The sequence below is a fragment of the Chrysemys picta genome, chromosome 4 (genome assembly GCF_011386835.1).
Source record: "Chrysemys picta bellii isolate R12L10 chromosome 4, ASM1138683v2, whole genome shotgun sequence".
NCBI lineage: Eukaryota > Metazoa > Chordata > Testudines > Emydidae > Chrysemys > Chrysemys picta.
The window spans coordinates 153,924,229-153,947,281 of record NC_088794.1 but is presented as its reverse complement, the minus strand read 5'-3'; positions in this window follow the sequence as shown (position 1 = coordinate 153,947,281).

Genomic DNA, 23,053 nt, shown 5'->3' with positions numbered 1-23,053 from the left:
ACCCTCATTTATTGATGTATTCTTAAGTTGTAAAGGCTGTACAATTAGACAGGACCGCAGAGGGTATCAGCCGAAGCTGTATGAAAATGAGGACTGTGTGTGAGAGAGAAGGAACATTGGCATAAAAACTGCTGTCATTTCTTTCCAAGCTGTTTTCTGACACTTTTTTTTTCCTTAAAACCACCATTTTTGAATTACATGTCCTGGGATTAGAAATTTTACACATTTTAAACATGAACTGATTTTTGATTGGACTTTTTTTTAATTTAACCAATGAGAGGGGTTTGATCAAAATTCATGTTTGAAAGACAAACTCCCCGTTTTCAACCCTCAGGCTCGCTTATGCTTGAGACCGCCCTGGCTTTGAATGAAGGTGTATCGGAGTTCTTGACAAAATCTTATTTTCAGACTTCGAGCTGAGATGGAAAAACTCAAGCTGCACAAGGATCCTGCCGTGCATTTTAAATGTTCCACCCGCCCCGTGTTAAGGTTTGTTACACTTGCCTTCAGCTTCAGTCCAATCTAAGCACTAGTCGGGAGCACCCAGGTCAGACTCAGCCCCTCATCTGCCATAAATTGCTACCCAGTGCATCTCACACGGTGCCTGTCGTACCCACAGCGCCAACTGGCTCAGTCTTTGACTTCAGTGGGAGTTGGAAGCATGGAATGACTGTGGGACCGAGCCCAGGGCATGAGTGTCTAGGTTCACTGTAAAATTTTCTGACTCGCTATGTCTAGCTGGGCTCAAACTTCCTGTCTGAACAGACACAGCCTGCTGAGATTATAAAACACTTCACACACCACAAACCTCAATTGCTCCCGTCTGATCATCTTGGATCAAGTCTTACAGTGATGCCTGTAGCCATCTTCCTTCTACGTTTGGCAGGAACTATTATTTGGCCATTCTTATGCTTTGTTTTTGAGAGTCCCACTTCACAGTCATCAATTGTGACAGCGCCATCTTCTATTAGTCCGTCATCGACAGAAAAAGAAAATGAGTAAAAGCAGCTTGTATCTCAAGGCAAAGTGAACTGACGGGCTAACGTTCATTTCCAATTTAAGCCCCCAACATCTTCCTACCTCAGGCTGTCAGCGTATTAAGAATCCTTGTTAAGCAAAGACGTTAGACGGGTGCTAAATATAATCATAAAATGGTCTGGAATAAAATATTCCAAGTGGCCTAGATGCACTTTAATAAGGTGTGCTAATATCTATGGATTGTATGTGTTATAAAAAACTGGTTCCCCCTCTTAAATAATCACGTTCCCCACAGTTTTCTCGCATAGTAGTTATTAGGGAATGCACAAGTGGTACAATAAGCCTGGGGAAAGTTCAAAATACACAATACAAAGTAGCGAGATAAAACAGAGCTGTGTAAGTCCAAAAAAATAAAAATGTCAAAAGGGGTTTGGCAGCATCACACAGGTCAGCCATTCAATAGCTCGAGGGTGAACAGCATGGAGTCTTGTAAATGCCCTCTGACAGACCAGTAAGATATAATCAGCCATTCACTAAGTGTGCCGCGTCCTCAGCGGCATCGCAGGTAAACAGCAGGTGGTTCCCGAGTCCCCAGGTGCGGCCATTTGCCAAATCTCACCACCCCGCGTCTGAAACAGTTGGGCTTGCAGCCGAGGCAGCGTGGCAGCTCAAAGCCAGGCGGTCTCTCATCAGGCTGGTGACGAGGAAGCAGTTTCTTACCGAAGGAACAGCTTGTTCCCATTCTGCTTCCACAGAGTGATGGCATCCTCCGTAGCGATGGATAGTAACATGGCCCAGATTGGGGTTCTGCTGATGAGCTAGTGACAAGGTGCTTCCCATACATCTCTTTGAAAAGTGGCAATCTGGCATCGCCTCGATTTTGTCACAGAAGTTCTTTTCTGGACTATAGCAAAGATGTTAGAAGGCAAGCTATTAGAAAGGACTGGTAGCCAGTCATTCAATTTGCAAATACCTGGAGCGTGAAGTGGTGATCACTAGCAGCCAGAATGGATTTACCCAGGACAAATCATGCCAAACCAGCTTGATATCCTTCTTTGACAGGGTAATTGGTTTGGTGGATAGGGGGAAGGAGGTTGACATAATATACCTAGACATTAGCAACGTTTTTGACACAGTCCCACATGACATTCTGATAAGAGAGCTGGAGAAATGCGAGCTCAGTGGAACTATCTTTAAGTGGATGCATATTAAGTTAAAAAACCACAAAGAAGAGTAACTATTAATGGAATGTCATCAGATTGGAAGGAGGGCTCACATGGGATTCCACAGGGATCTAGTCTGGGTCCAGTGTTATTTAATACCTTAATTAATAACCTAGATGTCAGAATAGAGAGCATACTGATCACATTTGCAGATGGTACAAAGTTAGGGGTGTTGCAAACACTTTGGAGGATAGAACTAAAATTCAAAGTGATCTTGGTAAATTGGAGAACTGGCTATAGACAACAAAATGCCATTGCCGTTTTTGCCAGCACTATGAATGATGTGACCTGTCAAGTGCTAATGGAAAAATGCAGTAGATTATATCAGCTGGCTTTATTATAGGATCTATCAGTTCAAACCATGTGGCTTTTCATTCTTTATTGCATGATCAGCGACACAGAGGGAAAGAAACAGTAGTTTACTACTCTCCAAAGACTAGTTATAGACCTAAGAGGCAAGCAGTCTTATTCTATTCTGTGAATATACACAGTTGAAGAATTTTGCAGCTAGTGAAAGTGCAGTAACAAGGGTCTATGCGCTCCCACATTTCTTTCAAAGGTGCTACCTTTAGAGGAATAAGAAAACTACTTTGTCTGCATAGTCTTGATTAGCAAAGGGGAAGTTCTGATGCTTCCCAAAACCTGGAATGCCGCCTTCTAGGTTTACACCAAATTATATTATAAGCATAGCAGTTTCATTTGTTCTCCATTTAAGCTTTTTGTGTCTCTCCTCTCACATATGCTGTAAAACATCAGTGAGGTTCTACTAAAAAAGAAGAACAGGAGTACTTGTGGCACCTTAGAGACTAACAAATTTATTAGAGCATAAGCTTTCGTGGACTACAGCCCACTTCTTCGGATGCATATAGTGAGGTTCTACTAATGACCTAATCTTTAGATTCTGATCTACTGATCATAGAATAGAATAGAATAGAATAGAATAGAATATCAAGGTTGGAAGGGACCTCAGGAAGTCATCTAGTCCAACCCCCTGCTCAAAGCAGGACCAACACCAACTAAATCATCCCAGCCAGGGCTTTGTCAAGCCTGACCTTAAAAACCTCTAAGGAAGGAGATTCCACCACCGCCCTAGGTAACCCATTCCAGTGCTTCACCACCCTCCTAGTGAAATAGTGTTTCCTAATATCCAACCTAAACCTCCCCCACTGCAACTTGAGACCATTACTCCTTGTTCTGTCATCAGGTACCACTGAGAACAGTCTAGATCCATCCTCTTTGGAACCCCTTTCAGGTAGCTGAAGGTTGCTATCAAATCCCCCGTCACTCTTCTCTTCTGCAGACTAAACAATCCCGGTTCCCTCAGCCTCTCCTCATAAGTCATCTGCTCCAGCCCCCTCATCATTTTTCTTGCCCTCCACTGGACTCTTTCCAATTTTTCCACATCCTTCTTGTAGTGTGGGGCCCAAAACTGGACACACTACTCCCGATGAGGCCTCACCGACGTCAAATAGAGGGGAATGATCACGTCCCTCGATCTGCTGGCAATGCCCCTACTTATACAGCCTAAAATGCCATTAGCCTTCTTGGCAACAAGGGCACACTGTCAACTCATATCTAGCGTCTCGTGCACTGTAACCCCAGGTCCTTTTCGGCAGCACTTCCGCTTAGCCACTCGGTCCCTAGTCTGTAGCAGTGCATGGGATTCTTCCTTCCTAAGTGCAGGACTCTGCACTTGTCCTTGTTGATAAGGGCCCTGCACCTTGTTTTTTCTTGGTGTTATACAGATCTTTCAGACTGTTTGGGCTACTAAAAGTCTTTCACCTCTGGTTAGTATGACTTAGTGCCGACCAAAAAGCGTATGAGAGAGAGCTTCATAATAGCCAAGAGAGAGATGGGAGCTCTCAAAAACGCTAACGCTTACTGCTATGGTGATAGCATGTCATTAACTCGTCAGTATTGGTGCGGGGCAGGAAGAGATCGTATGTAGGAGTGTTTCCGGCCTATGATTTTCTGTGGAATATCATTTCATCCAATGGTAGAAGCAGCCATTCTATTTCCATTGTCTCACATGTGAACATACAGGAAATCAGTTGCATTCACATTACTGTCAAGGTACTATGGCACCAGCTGCAGCTGGGCCAAAGAAAGGTCCCTTCATTTATTTATTGCTTCATATTTATAAAATGCCACTCCTGGTGCCATCCAATGCGCTAGGCGCCTACATTAAAAAGCACAACATTGGATGTCCTATTTCCCGAGGGATAGCAAACTTGGGTATCAGGTGGACAAAAGTGGAGAAGTGACCTTAAAAATCAAGAACCACTCACGGAGAACCCCCCCCCCCAGCAATGCCCCTCACTGATATTGCTGATCTCCACTGTGGCAATATGGCACAGGAAGAGAGGTCTCATGTAAACCGCACGATATTTTGATTAAAAAAATAGGACTTAAAATGTGAATGTAAATGGGGAAGTAGCACCAAGCAGGTGATGCAGGGATCTGTTCTTGGCCCTACACTATGTAACTATTTATGAATGACCGAGAAGAAAACAAAACGATTGATAAAGGTTGCAGGTACAAAAATTGGTGAGTGGTAAATAATGCAGCAAACAAACAATATGCATTTTAATATGGCTAAATGTAAATAGCTAGGAACAAAGAACTTAGGCCATAGTGAAAGGATGGAATACCCCTTCCTCAGCAGCAATGACTCTGAAAAAGAGATGAAGGTTGTGGGGACTAATCCGCTGAACATGAGCTCCCAGTGTGACACTGTGGGCAAAAGAGCTAATGTGATCCTGGGATGCATAAATGGGGTAATCTGAAGGAGGAGTACAGAGGTTACTTTATCTCTGTATTTGGGACGGGTGTGACCACTGCTGGAATACGATGTCCAGTTCTGGTGCCCACAATTCAAGAAGGGGCACACAATTGATAAGCTGGAGAGGGTTCAGAGAAGAGCCATAAGAATGATTAAAGGATTAGAAAATGGGCCTTATTGTGATAGACTCAAAAAGCGGACTCTATTTAGCATGTAGAGAGGATTAAGGGTGACTCGCTCACAGTCTATAAGCACCCACATAGGGCACCAATCTGAGTAACAGGCTCTCCAATCAAGACTGGATGTTTTCCTAAAAGATTTGCAGGAATTATTTCCAGGAAGTTCTATGGCCTGTGTTATCCAGGTGGTCAGGCAGGAGGATCACAGTAGTCCCTTCTGGCCTTGGAATCTATGAATAAATAGGTGACAATATCAACCCTTGCAACACCCAGCAAGAGAGCAGCCATTTGGGTTCTCTCTAATATGTAGGAATGGAGCCACTGAAGAGCAGGTGTATCCACCATGCTAGTGACCACAAACAAGCTGAGAAAAATATCCCCCAGTTGTCTGTCCTGCCAGCTGCTGATAAATCTGAGAGACTCAGCATGGAGGCTGTCTTCATCCATTGCTGAGAGATCAACACACACAGCACAATAATGTTCATGTTCAATAATATGGGAAAGGGCTTGGGGACAATATATTTGCCTGTAAGGATGTTAAGAGTAATCCATTGCTCGTTAGAATTCCACACCAAAGAACAGGCCAGCCTATGATGATTATTCATCAAGAAATGCCATTCAGTTTCTTTTCTGTGAAGCTGAATATCTCAAAATGAGAGACATAAGCGCAGGGCCGGCTCCAGAGTTTTGGCCGCCCCAAGCAGCCAAAACAAAAAACAAACAAACAAACAAAAGCCGCGATCACGATCGCGATCTGTGGCGGCATTTCAGCGGGTGGTCCTTCGCTCCCAGGTGGAGTGAGCGACCGTCCGCCGAATTGCCGCCGAATACCTGGATGTGCTGCCCCAAGCACCTGCTTGAGAAGCTGGTGCCTGGAGCCGGCCCTGCATAAGTGGCAGAAAAAAATGGTGTGGAGAGCTTCTTACAGAGAACATAAGAGTGGCCATACTGGGTCAGACCAAAGGTCCATCCAACCCAGTATCCTGTCTACCAACAGTGGCCAATGCCAGGTGTCCCAGAGGGAGTGAACCTAACAGGTAATGATCAAGTGATCTCTCTCCTGCTGTCCATCTCCATCCTCTGACAGACAGAGGCTAGGGACACCATTCCTTACCCATCCTGGCTAACAGCCGTTAATGGACTTAACCTCCATGAATTTATCCAGTTCTCTTTTAAACCCTGTTATAGTCCTAGCCTTCACAACCTCCTCAGGCAAGGAGCTCCAGAGGTTGACTGTGTGCTGCGTGAAGAAGAACTTCCTTTTATTTGTTTTAAACCTGCTGCCCATTAATTTCATTTGGTGACCCCTAGTTCTTATATCATGGGAAAAAGTAAATCACTTTTCCTTATTCACTTTCTCCACACAACTTATGATTTTTATACCTCTATCATATCCCCGCTTAGTCTCCTCTTTTCCAAGCTTTGAAGTCCTAGCCTCTTAATCTCTCCTCCAATGGGACCCGTTCCAAACCCCTAATCATTTTAGTTGCCCTTCTCTGAACCTTTTCTAATGCCAGTATATCTTTTTTGAGATGAGGAGACCACATCTGTACACAGTATTCAAGATGTGGGCGTACCATGGATTTATATAAGGGCAATAAGCTATTCTCCGTCTTATTTTCTATCCCTTTTTTAGAGACTGCAATCATATTGAGATCTGGGGAAAATTTGGCATTAAAAAGAAAGCTGTACTTTGAAAACCTGTTAATGTAAGCAGCATAAACAAAATATTAATTAAATAAAGCAGAATGTATTGAGAAAGCAAATGTCTTTTGTATCTTACTGCAGTTCACGACTATGAACCTGTTTAAGATGGTTCTTACTTTACTAAAAATTGCATATCCTCCATTCATAGCTGTGTGTCTGTCAGAAGGGTGGTGTGTACACCAGGTCTGTGCCCCATTTTCCCCAACAGCTGTGCAATAATCATAACGCTTGCCATGAATTCAGCCCCAAAACATATTCCTGTCTGTTCTTTTACAAATTAAGTGTCACATCTTTTGCAACCTGGAATAAAATAATTTTAAAGATATGCTTAAGCAAAATTACTCAACAAAAAATAAGAATACTTTTGCAATAATTATGGTGCAATCTACAACAGCAATCAAGTTAGTTCCTTTACGTTTCTTTAGTGACCTTAAAAAGAAAAGTTGCATTTACTGTACAGTGTTCTGCACAGACGTCTCCAAAGTCACATGATTCATCACTTATAGTTCATGAAGGTGCCTATATTTATTGGCACTTTAGAAACCTGAGTAATTTTCAGCTTCTCAAAGTTCTTAATGGAATCCAAATGCAACACAGCCACTCTAACTCAACATAATCACTGAAATTGTCAGAGAGAAAGGAGGGTCAGGACAAAACTGGGAGGAAAGATCAAACCAGTATCTTAGATGCCTATATACAAATGCGAGAAGTATGGGCAATAAGCAGGAAGAACTGGAAGTGCTAATAAATAAATACAACTATGACATTGTTGGCATCACTGAAACTTGGTGGGATAATACACATGATTGGAATGTTGGTGTGGATGGGTACAGCTTGCTCAGGAAGGATAGACAGGGGAAAAAGGGAGGAGGTGTTGCCTTATATATTAAAAATGTACACACTTGGACTGAGGTAGAGATGGACATAGGAGACGGAAGTGTTGAGAGTCTCTGGGTTAGGCAAAAAGGGGTAAAAAACAAGGGAGATGTCATGCTAGGAGTCTACTACAGGCCACCTAACCAGGTGGAAGAGGTGGATGAGGCTTTTTTTAAGCAACTAACAAAATCATCCAAAGCCCAAGATTTGGTGGTGATGGGGGACTTCAACTATCCGGATATATGTTGGGAAAATAACACAGCGGGGCACAGACTATCCAACAAATTCTTGGACTGCATTGGAGACAACTTTTTATTTCAGAAGGTTGAAAAAGCTACTAGGGGGGAAGCTGTTCTAGACTTGATTTTAACAAATAGGGAGGAACTCGTTGAGAATTTGAAAGTAGAAGGCAGCCTGGGTGAAAGTGATCATGAAATTATAGAGTTTGCAATTCTAAGGAAGGGTAGAAGGGAGAACAGCAAAATAGAGACAATGGATTTCAGGAAGGCAGATTTTGGTAAGCTCAGAGAGCTGTTATTAATGGTTCCCAATCCTGCTGGAAAGGCGTAACGAGTGGGGTTCCGCAGGGGTCTGTTTTGGGACCGGCGCTGTTCAATATCTTCATCAACGACTTAGATATTGGCATAGAAAGTACGCTTATTAAGTTTGCGGATGATACCAAACTGGGAGGGATTGCAACTGCTTTGGAGGACAGGGTCATAATTCAAAATGATCTGGACAAATTGGAGAAATGGTCTGAGGTAAACAGGATGAAGTTTAACAAAGACAAATGCAAAGTGCTCCACTTAGGAAGGAAAAATCAGTTTCACACATACAGAATGGGAAGAGACTGTCTAGGAAGGAGTACGGCAGAAAGGGATCTAGGGGTTATAGTGGACCACAAGCTAAATATGAGTCAACAGTGTGATGCTGTTGCAAAAAAAGCAAACATGATTCTGGGATGTATTAACAGGTGTGTTGTGAGCAAGACACGAGAAGTCATTCTTCCGCTCTACTCTGCTCTGGTTAGGCCTCAGTTGGAGTATTGTGTCCAGTTCTGGGCACCGCATTTTAAAAAAGATGTGGAGAAATTGGAAAGGGTCCAGAGAAGAGCAACAAGAATGATTAAAGGTCTTGAGAACATGACCTATGAAGGAAGGCTGAAAGAATTGGGTTTGTTTAGTTTGGAAAAGAGAAGTCTGAGAGGGGACATGATAGGAGTTTTCAGGTATTTAAAAGGGTGTCATAAGGAGGAGGGAGAAAACTTGTTCACCTTAGCCTCTAAGGATAGAACCAGAAGCAATGGGTTTAAACTGCAGCAAGGGAGGTCTAGGTTGGACATTAGGAAAAAGTTCCTAACTGTCAGGGTGGTTAAACACTGGAATAAATTGCCTAGGGAGGTTGTGGAATCTTCATCTCTGGAGATATTTAAGAGTAGGTTAGATAAATGTCTATCAGGGATGGTCTAGACGGTATTTGGTCCTGCCATGCGGGCAGGGGACTGGACTCGATGACCTCTCGAGGTCCCTTCCAGTCCTAGAATCTATGAATCTATGAAATGTAGCAAACACTTCTTCCCGGATTAGTTTTAGTGGAGGTCTTGTATTTCCAGTCCACTTTCTCTTCCTGATCGAAATGTTATTTCAGAGTTTTTTTGTTTTTTCAACTTCTCTACTGAAATCTTAATTTGTACATTTTGGAAGACAGCATTCCAGCCTTCGACTCTACAGGTCATTTCTTTTAAAAGATTCCCACCCCGGCCTTTTACACCTGTCACCGCTGGTTTCAATGAGAGCTTTAGAACATCACATTTCACGGACGAGGTCCACATGGAAAGGGAATAATGACAAAAAGGGAATTATAAAATTCCTGGCCACAGGTAAATCTTTATGGAGGCCTTTGGCATTGGCAACTGCTCTCAGAGAAACAGAGAGCTGGTTCCAGAGAGTGACATACAGGCTTCCAGTCATTTATTTGGATTTACAGAAATGCTGTTCACACCCTTTCAGCCCGATCACCATAAAAATACAACACAATCCATGCAGACATAACCAAAGAGCAGCAGTGACATCAGGCTCGCCCACTACCAGCAAGCCAATCACCTGTAGAGGTCAAAGTCCCCTGTCCTAGACTCCTCTCCCACACTCACACCTTCCCTGTCCCACCACTTGGTTTTCAATAACCTGGTACCCGGCCAATGGAAGCTGTGAAGCCAGCGCTGGGGCAGCGTGCAGAGATTCCCTGAATGCCCGTCGCCTAGGGGCCGCTGGGGCACATTGGCAAGCCAGTGCTCGTGGCTCCAGCCCCAGGGGGGCTGAGGCTCGGGGACCGGTGTCTGGCCCATGGCCCGGAGACTTGACGCAGGCCAGAAGAAAAGAAGCAGCGGGCCGCATTCGGCCTGCAGGGCTCCTTCGCCCCAAGACCTAAGAACATAAGGGCATAAGAATGGCCGTACTGGGTCAGACCAAAGGTCCATCCAGCCCTGTATCCTGTCTACCGACAGTGGCCAATGCCAGGTGTCCCAGAGGGAGTGAACCTAACAGGTAATGAAATTACCTGTTAGGTTCAAATGATCAAATGATCTCTCTCCTGCCATCCATCTCCATCCTCTGACAAACAGAGGCTAGGGACACCCTTCCTTACCCATCCTGGCTAATATCCATTAACAGACTTAACCTCCATGAATTTATATAGTTCTCTTTTAAACGCTGTTATAGTCCTAGCCTTCACAACCTCCTCAGGCAAGGAGTTCCACAAGTTGACTGTGCGCTGCGTGAAGAAGAACTTCCTTGTATTTGTTTTAAACCTGCTGCCTATTAATTTCATTTGATGACCCCTAGTTCTTGTATTATGGGAATAAGTAAATCACTTTTCCTTATCCACTTTCTCCACATCACTCATGATTTTATAGACCTCTATCATATCCCCCCTTAGTCTCCGCTTTTCCAAGCTGAAAAGTCCTAGCCTCTTTAATCTCTCCTCATATGGGACCCATTCCAAACCCCTAACCATTTTAGTTGCCCTTCTCTGAACCTTGTCTAGTGCCAGTATATCTTTTTTGAGATGAGGAGACCACATCTGTATGCAGCCCTGGGCTGCAGCTCCTAAAGCCCCTGCATTAATCCGGCCCTGCTGCTCGCTAGTCCTTCCTCCTGTGTTGTGTGCTTAGAACATGTAGAATGACAGGAACTGAGCTAAGCGGGGTGGGAAATGAGGCACAGGGAGCCAGCAAAAGAGAAAGAGGGAATTGAGGAACTGACGGGCACATGAGCAGCTACCACCAAAACCACTGTCTGTCAAAAATGACATTTCCACAAAACGTTCTGAGTTTGACAAAACGTCATTTTCCAACAGAAAAATATTCTGTCCGAAAATGTTCCGGAGATCCACCTTTAGGTACTATGCCCAGATCACGCAAACCTTACATTAAAATAGGCTATGTACTGATTACTTACACTGGTTAGTCTTGCTTTTGCCTGATCAGACTCCAGGAACTTCCCAACCAACTGTGCATTTCATAGTATTACTGAAAATGCCTGGTGGGCAGAGCCTACGTAGAGATGCAGCTGTAACCCAGGCCTACTTGAGATTGATCAGCCTGCTACAGCGTCGGCTGAGAGAGATGGGTCTTTTAGCTCTGGCAGTAGAGGCTTCTACATTAAGCTCCAGAGGTCCCAGGTTTGGTCCCAGGGGTCTGTCGGTGTTACATCAACTCCTGGCTGGAGAGCTCAGAGATGCTCCCCCCATGCCGCAGTGGCAGAGTTTCTTCCTTATTCAACCATCCGGGGATGAGGTCTGCTGCTTCCCCCATGGAACAGGAGGTTTGGCCCCCTAAACTGAAGAGACAGATTTCAAGATGTCCTAAGCAAGATAGTCTTAAAGGTGCCACAGGACCCTAACAGAAGTATTGGGAGCATAAGCTTTCGTGGGTAAGAACCTCACTTCTTCAGATCTTGAATCTGAAGAAGTGAGGTTCTTACCCATGAAAGCTTATGCTCCCAATACTTCTGTTAGTCTTAAAGGTGCCACAGGACTCTCTGTTACTTTTTGCAGATTCAGACTAACACGGCTACCCCTCTGATACAAGATGTCCTAGTGTCCAAAGAACTTGTTTAAGGATGCCTGAAATGTCCTGGGTTGTCATTTTGTCAGTCAAAACATTAAGGGTTTACAAAAAAAAAATCTACAGAATGTGTGTTCTTGAGATATTACTCCCCAATATACAGCATTGTGCACACACTTTTCATCCCCATCATTTAGTGACACATGTGCCTCCCAAGGCACAATGCGCCTCATGGCGTGTCAGGCAACACCATTGCGACACCAGTCCACACAGTGGATGACCCAGGCTAGCCCATGTGAAACCTTTGCTCTGGCTCCTCGTGGGGCAGGGAAACTGAGGAATATGAAAGTAGATTCCTGCCCCTTGTCTCTCTATGGTCATGAGGGGGGAATTGAAGGGCAGAGGACGAAGAGCCAGAAGTTAGCAATAATGACACCAACACACAATCTCTCTCTCTCACACACACACACTTTGTTCCCCCTAAAAATGCTGCTATTAATTTGGGATTTTGATTTTCAGCTCCTGAGACATCTGCCTGGAGGCTTGGCACCTACGTGCTGCTTCCTTTGCTCTCCCTTTCCACCCATGTCCATGCTTCTACAACAGAGCTTTTTGATTGTTTATAAAGAAACAGGTGGAGTCACGGCTGGCTCAAACAACTATAAACTGACGGGCAGATTTCCAGCTGCAGCAGAACTGAGTTGTGTTTTTCACACCCCTGCAATTCACAAACCCTTTTCTGATGGTTTTGTAAGTGGAATAAATCAGTAGAAACTTTTAGCTACTTATATGCAGATGAGTATTTTATGTTTGACATGTTTATTCACTGCTACATAATCAGTGTTATTTAGTGTGCACTTCTTTAATATATGGATTTACACTCTTTAGCGTCGGGCTTGTAAAGAACCATTTTCCCAGGTCCCCCCAGCTGCTTAAGTCGTGAGCTATGAATGACAAGCCAATAAAGAGAGAATCCTCTTCCCTCACTACCCAAATTATACACAATTGCCTCCATGTCTCACAAGGGAACTCTTACTACAGAATTGTGCCGCTTACTACTTCCTTCTGATTAGCTCCGGAGTGAAGAAACACTTTTGACACTATCGAATGGAATCCATTTGGATCTTTTAACATGCAATGAACTACTTGTCACATGCAGTCTTCAAGGATGGATAACCACTCTGTACTCAAAAACAGAATAGGATGCTTGACCTCAGCGGATAATGGCATCACCACAAGCCTGAACAAACTCTTATTGAATCTTTAAGCAGTCAAGAACTGTTTGAGCGTTGCTACCAGGAAATTAACGAGTTAGTCACCCTAAGAAAACAAGGGTAATACAGTAACCGGCTTTTAAGGCTCCAGTGGGCAGTTTAGATAAAGTGTAGAACAGACAGCCAGGCTTTCGTGGATATCATGCATTTCTGCCTCTTTGCCACGCTATTCTCATTTTGACAGCTGGGGTTGTGCACTCTCTTCCAGAGCGATGGACATAGTGAATCTGTAATTTTGATGACCAGGAGACAACCTGTAACTAAAGCTCATCATTCTATTAAACAGCTCCAGCCAGCAATCTGTGTTCAGCTGCATATCCAGCCTTCAGCAAAGACTGTCTTCAGTGAGCACTGGATCAGTCCCTTCATGAGTGTGCCTGGTAACATGCCTTGAAGGTTTCCCAAACTTAGGCTCTGATGGACCATCAGATGGAACATGTTTGAGAGCCAAAGACTTACCCACTGAGAACACCCTGACAGATGCTCCCAGTAGTTTGGACTGATGGGAAGAGTGTTCCAGATGATGGGAACAGTAACAATGGGGAATAGGAATATGACAGTCTCTGAGAGAATCTTTGCTCAAACAGCCTCTCCTCCACAAGCGCATTTTGTAAGGGTACACACCTACCAATTGGCCGACATAGAAGACTCAACATAGGGCTCAGAACTATAGATCTCCTAAGAGCTCAGACACAAGTGGCCAGGAAGACAGTCGTGATCTGATGATTCTAAGAAATTCTACAAAATACATAACAGCAAAACCATTTAAATTACAGTATGGTAGGAAGCGGCTCCTTTCCATGGGAAAAAGATTCTACAAAAACACATTTTTGTTTTAAATATTTCTTTTTTTTTTTCAGATTTTAATCAAAAATCTATTTTTTAACCTTTTTTTCAGCTGCAATGTTTTGTTTTTTAGTTGCCAAAAGCAAAAAGCAAAACAAAAAAGACTTTGATTTTTTTAACAACCCTCAACTGACAAATTTCCATTTCCTACAAAACCTTTCAATTTTAATCAAAAAAATTCTATTAAAAAACCCAGAACATTTTGACAAGCTCTGGTTGAAATGAAGATGACAGTTCCTTATGCAAAAATGCTTTATTAATAAATAATAATAATACCACCTAGCTCTTTTTAATCACACTTTTCATCAGTAGATTTCAAAGCAGTTCACCAAAAAGGTCAAGATCTTTACCCTCATTTTACAGGTGGGGAAACTGAGGCACACAGCAGGAAAGTGACTTGCCCAAGGTCACCCAGCAGGCCAGTAGCAGAGCCAGGAGTAGAACTCAGAGTTAAATACTGCTAAAAATAACTTTTAAAATTTGAAGATTTAATTGAGTTCAACAGAATACTAAATTAAATGGGCAGGCCTGTATCTCCTGGCAGTGTCCTGTTTGTTTCTATCGACCATCTACCTTCCTGTCTTTATCCTGCGCTATTTATTGTGCAATGTCAATAGAACAGCAGGCACTCAGAAATTAGCTGCAGAGTAACCAAATGTCCTGGGGATGGGCGAGGTGGCCTTTGCTAACAGAGAAATGTCCCCCGAGAAGAGCGTAATGGATCTTGGCGATTCCACGACGGTAGTTCAGTAAAAGTCCATACATAAAAAGGCTGCTAATTGGCAGCTTGAGTTTGGGGAATCCGGGTACTTTGCAGAATTACGATGGGAGAACTCATCCACAGTGTTCTCTGAACAAAGCGTTTGTCCCTTAAGCCTATGGGCTATTCTCATTTTATAGCGGTACGGACAGAGTGCAGAGCCTGCAGAGAACTGTACCTGAAACACGAGATTAAGCACAAGGCAAGTCCTGTTTTCACAGCAACCGTTCAATTAGAGTTGAACATCTACAGTTTGGCACCAATTACTTTCAATTGATCCTATTCTGTTTAGGCTGCCATATGGAAAGCTGATGTCCTCAGTGTATCCAGAGTTTGGAAATCGGCTTGGCGAAATGGAACAAAACAATCACTCAGCCAAGCCAAAGCCCTTCTGGCTTGTCAGTGGGAATAGTGAAAAAGATATTCCCCTGAGAGACACAATATTGATTACCCAGAATTAAAGCAGGAATAATAGATGAAAAGCCAGGGCCTTAGGGAAGGGCAAGGTATTCTTCCATTTTAGTATTCTTCCATGGAGAGGAGGCTGAGAAACTTGAAACTGATTTTAATACCTTTGTGCATTGAAGAACACACTGGGTCAGACCAATGGTCCATCTAGCCCAGTATCCAGTTTTCTGGCAGTGGCTAGTGCCAGATACTTCACAGCAAGTGAACAGAACAGTGCAATTTATTGAGCGATTCATCCCCATTGTCCAGTCCCAGCTTCTATCAGTTAGAGGTTTAGGGACACCCAGAGCATGGGGTTGTGTCCCTGACCATCTTGGCTAATAGCCATTGATGGACCTGTCCTCCATGAACTTCTCATTTTTTTAGGGCTTCACAACTTCCCCGGCAATGAATTCCACAGGTTCAATGTATGTTGTATCCAGAAGTGCTGCCTTACATTTGTTTTAAACCTGCTGTCTATTAATTTCATTGGGTGCCCCTTGTCTTATGTTATGCGAAGAAGTAAATATCACTTCCCTGTTCCCTTTCTCCACTCTAGTCACCATGTTATAGACATCTGTGATGGGGGTTGAGGGTCCCCTTAATCCCCACCAGACCCAATGCAAGTTGTTTATAATGTCCTTCCCCTGTTTGTAGCCTGTGAGGGGTTTTCCAAACTAAAGAAAGCCCCACCCCCCTTCTCTCTTTCCTCAGAGAGAGACAGGAATCAGATTAAAGGACAAGAAAAGAACGAGAAACGCGGTCGTAGGGATCAGGCCTTTTCTTGCAGCTATATGAGGAGACCAGCAATTACCTAAGAAGCAGGAAGTCACATCCAAATGACATGAAAACAATGTCATATTGGGCTGTTACGAAGGAGATCCCGTCCTTACAGCCCCCCCCCCATCCCCAGATAGAGAAACACATCTCACGATGGTTAAAGACAACGTAGTTTGATGGCATTCTGACTGGCAAGGAAACAGTTGTGGTTGGGAAATCCTCATTTCTTTATTGTTTTATCTTTATGGTCCTCACTTCTCCATTGTTTGTCTGTATGATCTCTGTCTGGTTCTTTAATTGTTTCTGTCTGTTACATAATTAATTTTGCTAGGTCTACATTAATGAAGGTGGTGGGGTAGGATTAGGTTAGAGAATTTTGTTACAATATGTTAAGATTGGTTAGTAAAATTTTAGTACAATGATTGGTTAAGATATAGCTAAGCAGGCCTCAAGTTTCACTATATAAACTGGGGTCCAAGAAGGAGACCAGCAGAGAAGGACCAGAAGAATAAGGAGAAGGAAAGACCTGGAAGAACAACAACTCACCTCTAAGACACAGCCTAAGATCAAAGCTGCTAAGAATCCTCTGTATGGCCGTGACAGGCAGCAGCCAGAATCCAGACGAGACTGACCTTGCCTGGCCAACAGGAAAGTCTGCCTGACTGATCAGGATTGGTGAGCATAGCATTGTATGCTTAGCATGTGTATTCTGTTTGCTAATTGTTAATAAATTGAGGATAAGGATATTACTGTGTAAGGCTCTTTCACTGGTAAAAGGTCCTGCAGACTCACAAAGAGTACGCCCTGAGCCCTAGGAATTGGGTAATGGCAGGTGTCTAAATTAAGAGAGTTATGCCTTGAACCCTAGGAACTGGGTGCCCCCTAGAGCATGTGATTAACAGGGAATTTTGTGCAGGTAACAGGTCTGTCTCTTTGGCAGTCTTTTGGGGTCACCCCTTTGAAGTTTGGCTTTTCAGCTGGTATGGTGTCTTTAAATAAGGTCTACCTCCAGCCTCTCCTGCTTTATAAGTGGTCCATGCAGTTTCGGGACTGGTGAGGCCTGTGACTGTCTCTCTCTTGGCTCATCTGTCTCTGTGGCCAGCAGTCCCTGAGGTCCAGCAGTCTTCTTCCAGTTCACTGCCCCCTCCTGTGGCAGCTTTTCCCCTTTTAAGCTCCCCCGTTCCAGGCAGAGCAAGCCTTACAGGTGTGTCTGGTGAGTGCTGAGTGAGCTCAGAAGAATCTCCTCGCTACTACTACTACTCCTCCCTTCCCACATGCCATGCCCCCTCTTCATCATCTCTTTTCTATGGTGAACAGCCCATCTTTTTAATCTCTCCTCCTATAGAAGCTGTTCCATACCCCTCATCATTTTTGTTGCCTTTATCTGTATTTTTTTCAATTCTAATGTATCATTTTTGAGATGTGGCAACAAGAACTGCACACAATATTCAAGATGTGGGCATACCATGGATTTATATAGTGGTATTATGATATTTTCTATCACTTTTCTAATGATTCCTAAGATTCTGTTGAGTTTTTTGACTGCTGCTGCAAACTGAACAAATGTTTTCCAAATATTATCCATGATGACTCCAAGATCTCTTTCCTGAGTGGTAACAGCTAATTTAGACCCCACCATTTTGTTTGTATATTTGGATTATGTTTTCCAGTCTGCATTACTTTGGATTTATCAACACTGAATTTCATCTGCTATTTTGTTGCCCAGTCACCCAGTTTTGTGAGATCCCTTCACAATCAGCTTTAGACTTAACTCTCTCAAGGGATTTTGAATCGTCTGATGATGATAATCAATGGGACATGGCAATACCAGGGTACAAATACACAGGAATGACAGAGCAGGCACGCTGGTTGGGGAGTGGCATTGTATTTTGAAGAAAGCATACAGTAAAAGATAGTGAATATCTTAAATGAATCAAACTGTACCACAGAATCTCTATGGATAGAAATTCCATGATTGAATACAGCAATAATAATATATTATCAACTACCTGACCAAGAGGTGATGTAAAATATTCAGGGAGATTAGAGAGGCTACAAAACCAGAAAACTCAATAATAATGTGGAATTTCAACAATCCCCACATTGACCGTAACATGTCACCTAAGGAGAGGGTGCAGAGATCAAGTTTCTTGACATCACTGATGACTGCTTCTTGGAGCAGCCAGTCCTGGAACCCACCAGGGGAGAGGCAGTTCTTGATTTAGTCCTACGTGTAGCACAGGATCTGGTCCAAGAGGGGAATACAACTGAACCACTCAGTAATAGCAAACATAGTGTAATTAAATTTAACATCCTTGTTGAGGGGAAAATACCAAATAAACCCACTACAGTAGCATTTAACTCAAAAAAGGGGAAGCCCACAAAAATGAGGAGGCTAGTTAAATGGAAGTTAAAAGGAACATTCAGAAGAGTGAAATGCCTGCAAGCTACATGGAAACTCTTTAAAAGGACCACACACACACCCTAAATAGAAAAAATAAAAAACAGTAAGCCACCGTAGCTAAATATGGCTAAGAAAGGCTGTTCAGCCTTTAAAAATCGGAATTCAAATTGTACTGAGGAAAATAGAAAGGAGCATAAAGTTTGGCAAGTCATGTGTAAAAGTATAATTAGGCAGGCCAATTTTATTTTATTTATTTTATTTTTTTGAAGAACAACTAGCAAAAGACAAAAACTAGCAGCAGTTTTTTTAAAGTACATCAGAAGCAGAAACCCTGCCAAACAATCAGTGTGGTCACTGGATGATCAAGATGCTAAAATAGTAGTCAAGGAAGACAAGGCTGTTGCAGAGAAGCTAAAGGAATTCTTTGCATTGCTCTTCACTGCAGAGGATAGTGAGGGAGATTCCCAAACCTGAGCCATTCTTTTTAGATGCGAAATCTAAGGAACTGTCCCATCTTGAGGTGTCCTTAGAGGTGTTTTTGGAATAAATTGATAAATTAAACAGTAATTAATCCCCAGGACCAGATGGTATTCACCCAACAGTTCTGCAGGGACTCGAATACAAAATTGTAAAACTGTTAATTGTGGTATATAATCTATTGCTTAAATCAGACTCTGCAAATATGAAACAGATTTTTATAAAAGGCTCCAGAGGTGATCATGGCAATTACAGGCAGTAAGCCTAACTTCAGTAGCAGGCAAACTGGTTGCAACTACAGTAAAAAACAGAATGATCAGACACAGCAATGAATTTGTAAAATGAAATCTTGCCTCTTAGAATTCTTTGAAGGGAGTCAGTAAACTTGTGGAAAAGTGGGAGCCAGTAGATATAATGTACTTGGACTTTCAGAAAGCCTTGGATAGGCCCCTCACCAAGAGCTCTTAAGCAAAGTAAGCAGTCATGGGATAAGAGGGAAGGTCCTCTCCTGGATCAGTAACTGGTTAAAAGACAGGGAACAAAAGGTAGGGATAAATGGTCAATTTTCACAGTGGAGAGGTAAGTAGGGGGTGGGAAGGAACGCATCCCTTTATTCACACTGTACACACTAACGTAATAGTTGTACAAGGCATGCCTCAGGAGGTACCCTTTGAAAACACAACCTGCTGATCAGTAATATCGTGGTAAGATGCATGAATTGTAAAGTTATGAACATAAGCTGAAATCATGACAGAAGTGTATCTCCCAGATAAGTCAGGGGAGCGGCTAAACCAGTTTCTCAAAGACAAAGGGAAAGCAGATGCCTCAGCCAGTTGTCAACAAAGCTGATGGGCCGTTACCTATCATGTGGCCTTTTTTTGGCAAGAAATAGGGGCAAAAATAAATTGATCTGCATCTTAGAGAAACAGCATGAGGTCTCTTTCCTCCGACAGACCCCTGTCTCTTGGTTCTCAGCTGGAAATGCTTTTCAAAGAGTTAAAAGGGAGGAGCAAACACCCCAAGATCCCTCTCTTCTCTCTCCTGTCCATCTCACTCTTTGTACCTGAAAAAACAAAACAGCAGTTGTTGGACTCGGTAGGAGGGGGTCCTGAGAGGACTGTGTATTCTTGTACCATCCTCTCAGGAATTTGTTTGCTTGGTCAGCTGATACCTAGTGTTACTATTCTAACAAGGCCTACTTTGGTTCATAGCCTTCTGTGGGTCATACTTTTATTCATGCTTAGGGCTCCAGCAAGGCCTACATGGACTAGCTCCACTGGGCCATGAGAATTCTGGCAAAATTTACTCTCTTGATGGAAAGGGATTCTGTAACCGGGGGGAATCTCCTAATTCTCCACAGGGGCCAGGAAGGCTCCTTTATAGCCCCTTTATTTGCACCCACTCAGAACCAGACACACTCTGGCCAATAATTATCTCCATGTTTCATTTTTCATGACAAGAGTCATGGACAAAAAGAAAACGAGCGCTATGCCTAACTTTTGCTGGCATAAGTGACAGAGTGCCCTAGTAACCCTGTCTTTTGATTTGCTTCATTAACTGATGACCTAATTAGTTCCCATCTCTTTAAAATTGTTTCCTCGGAATCTCTTATTTTGGGGAAGTAACGAACACCATATCCTGAATCTGCCGAGGCTTCTTTAGCCACACTGTAATGGTGTGGCTATCCTTATATTGATAGAGAGAGAAAGAGAGTACTGATCTATTAAGATAGCCACAGTACTTTTCTCCTTAGTTTTTCATTGTTCTCTCTCTTCTCCATTGATTGTAATCCCAAAACAACAACATCATTTTATACCCATTTCTTTCAAATTGACAGACATTGATTTTCCTCCCCATTTGTAATTGTACTCAAGCCCACTTTGGCTTCATTGAATACACTTCCTTCTTTGTGCATCAGTTTTATTATGAACGTGAGCAGTTTTACGCACTGCTCTGGGAAGAGAGGTTGCTAGCTACTAGGGAAGAACCAGCCAACGAAATACAACAGTATAGGAAAACAGGACCCTGCTGGTGATATGGGCTCACTTCGTTTAAAAGGAAAGCCCTGTACGCAAAAACAAAATGAAGTGAAAAGAAATACAAGAAAGATTTTTAAAATGCTTCATTGTATGGATTTGTATTAATTCCACAGTAAGCGTAAAACAAAATACTAGGATGAAATATTTGTTGAGCTCCATATGGTTAAAACAGATTGAATAAAGATCTAGTGTGTTCCAATGCCCTCAGGCCCAGAAATCCAAAACATCCAAAGAATCACATTACAAAAGACCTCATTAAAATTAAAATGGAATAAACAGAATCAACAGCACGGGCCCCGGGGGTTTGATTGCTGACTACGAAAGGTACAAATGCAAAAAGCAGCATTAAGAAAACACAGCTACACAGTATTCATCAATGTCAGAGTCTCACCATCAGTAGGATTCGATTTTGTACCTTCGGCCCTTACAGCTTCACTGAGAGATTCGCTTTTCCCATTTTCACTACTCGTCCACAATATCCTAGAATCATAGAATCTCAGGGTGGGAAGGGACCTCAGGAGGTCATCTAGTCCAACCCCTGCTCAAAGCAGGACCAATCCCCAACTAAATCATCCCAGCCAGGGCTGTGTCAAGTCTGACCTTAAAAACCTCTAAGGAAGGAGATTCCACCACCTCCCTAGGTAACCCATTCCAGTGCTTCACCACCCTCCTAGTGAAATAGTGTTTCCTAATATCCAACCTAGACCTCCCCCACTGCAACTTGAGACCATTGCCCCTTGTTCTGTCATCTGCCACCACTGAGAACAGCCAAGCTCCATCCTCTTTGGGACCCCCCTTCAGGTAGTTGAAAGCAGCTATCAAATCCCCCCTCATTCTTCTCTTCTGCAGACTAAACAATCCCAGTTCCCTCAGCCTCTCCTGATAAGTCATGTGCTCCATCCACCTAATCATTTTTGTTGCCCTCCGCTGGACTCTTTCCAATTTTTGCACATCCTTCTTGTAGTGTGGGGCCCAAAACTGGACACAGTACTCCAGATGAGGTCTCACCAATGTCGAATAGAGGGGAACGATCACGTGAAGGTACCATGAAATTACACATGAACCGAACTACTTTCCTATTCATTGCTAAATGCAACTCCAAGCAATTGTTTTTCCCTGTAATGATTTTGGCACCGGGTATCCCAGTGACTGCATCACTTCTCATACTATACCAGGGGTCGGCAACCTTTCAGACGTGCTGTGCCGAGTCTTCATTTATTCACTCTCATTTAAGGTTTCACAAGCCAATAATACATTTTAATGTTTTTAGAAGGTCTCTTTCTATAAGTCTATAATATGTAACTAAACTATTCTTGTAGGTAAAGTAAATAAGGTTTTTAAAATGTTTAAGAAGCTTCATTTAAAATTAAATTAAAATGCAGAGCTCCCTGGACCGGTGGTCAGGACCCGGGCAGTGTGAGTGCCACTGAAAATCGGCTAGCGTGCTGCCTTCAGTGTTATACCAATAGAATAAAAACCAGCAGGATCTTATTAAGAGGGATAAGGCAAAGATGCCAGATTTATTGTAAATATAATGGTAAAGCAAAAGATAAAAGTAAACAACATTGTTTGACTACTTACTCCTATCACTACTTATTCCTTACACACACCTATATATATATATATATTCATTTACACAATCATTCATTTAAGTTCTGTATAGGTGTTATAGTTACCAGCCTAGAAGTTGCTCATGCCAAGTTACTGGCCAGGTATCTTGGTCATGAGGATGGAGCCAAGTCTGTGTCAGGTGCACCTGATGCTCCTGGAGGCTGGCAGCAGAACCAGAGACTCAAAGTCATCAGTCTTGAGAGTCCATTCTAATAGGAATTAATTCCTATGTTAGTCTACGGGAGCTGTTTCATTTTGCTGTTGCTGACTCAATCAGCAGATGGCACATTCCTGGACACATTCCTGGGCACATTCCTGGTGGCTCCAAACTGTCCAAAGTTTGTGTTTCTCATCCTTCCAGGTGATGGGGTGGATCCCAGTTTACCCTCCGGGGGTTGTCTGTTCATCCACTTGACACATTCTTCGGCCGATGGATACTCCCTTTCTAGGCTGGCACCTCCCTAACCATTCATGTATATCAAGCATTCATCAGCATACATTCCATATCTTAACCATATTTTAATTTACTGTCTCCACCACTTTCGGGGTGTGTGCTAATTCATTTGAGACTCCCGGCCCTTTAATCACAGAGGGTGGGGGTCTGTCC